Genomic DNA, 939 nt, shown 5'->3' on the forward strand with positions numbered 1-939 from the left:
TCTTTCTCTCTCTCTCGTTCTCTCTCTCTTTCTCTCTCTCCCCTCTCTCTCTCTCACACATACACACACACACACACACACACACACATACACACACACACACACACATACACACACACACACACACAACTACGAGTTGTTCATGACCCCCTAAACAAAGCCGCACGTGTTCCCCTAGCAACGGCCGCGGGTCTCAGTTACGTCAGCAGTGCAGGACGGGTAGGTAGATAAACGATAAACGTAGACAGAAGGAGATAAACGATAAACGTAGACAGAAGGAGATAAACGATAAACGTAGACAGCGGGAGATTACAGGGTTCACAGTAGTTGTGGGCAAAATCCGGATAATCTATCCGGGTAACCAGATAATTCTCAATGAAACAATAACCGAATTCAGACTCTAAAACTCTCTTTCCGTATCCACTTGCCGAAGTGGGTGCACCCGTTTGTTAAAGTGGTTCTAATCCGTTTGTCGAAGTGGTTCTAACCCATTTGCCGAAGCGGTTCATAACGCATTTAATTGCCCAAAAAGGCGCACTTTCATAATTATCCAAATTTTGCTCAAGCGACTCATTGCCCAGCCGTACCTCGGAGAGAGACCATCTCAGGAAAGGGGAGCCACACAACTAATGGGAGGGGGAGAGGGGGGATAAAACTTGCTGAACGGCGCACTGGGAGATGTTAGGGTTTAGGTGAGATGGTTTAAAGAGTTTATGAGGATTTAAATTGCTGACTAAGTAGTTAGAAATCTTTATTGCAATGCGGAATTGGGGTTAGGGTTTTATTGAGGACGCCGGCAGAAACATGAGTAATATTCTTTTATTGCGAAGTTATTTGTGTATTGGGGGTAGGGGAGGGGGTGGGGTTCTTTTGCTGACGATCAGAGTCGAAGCTGGCATCCAAAGTGATCTAAATTATGTAGATGGGACAGGGGGGAAA

The sequence above is a fragment of the Aplysia californica genome, unplaced genomic scaffold, assembly GCF_000002075.1.
Source record: "Aplysia californica isolate F4 #8 unplaced genomic scaffold, AplCal3.0 scaffold00765, whole genome shotgun sequence".
NCBI classification, from domain to species: domain Eukaryota; kingdom Metazoa; phylum Mollusca; class Gastropoda; order Aplysiida; family Aplysiidae; genus Aplysia; species Aplysia californica.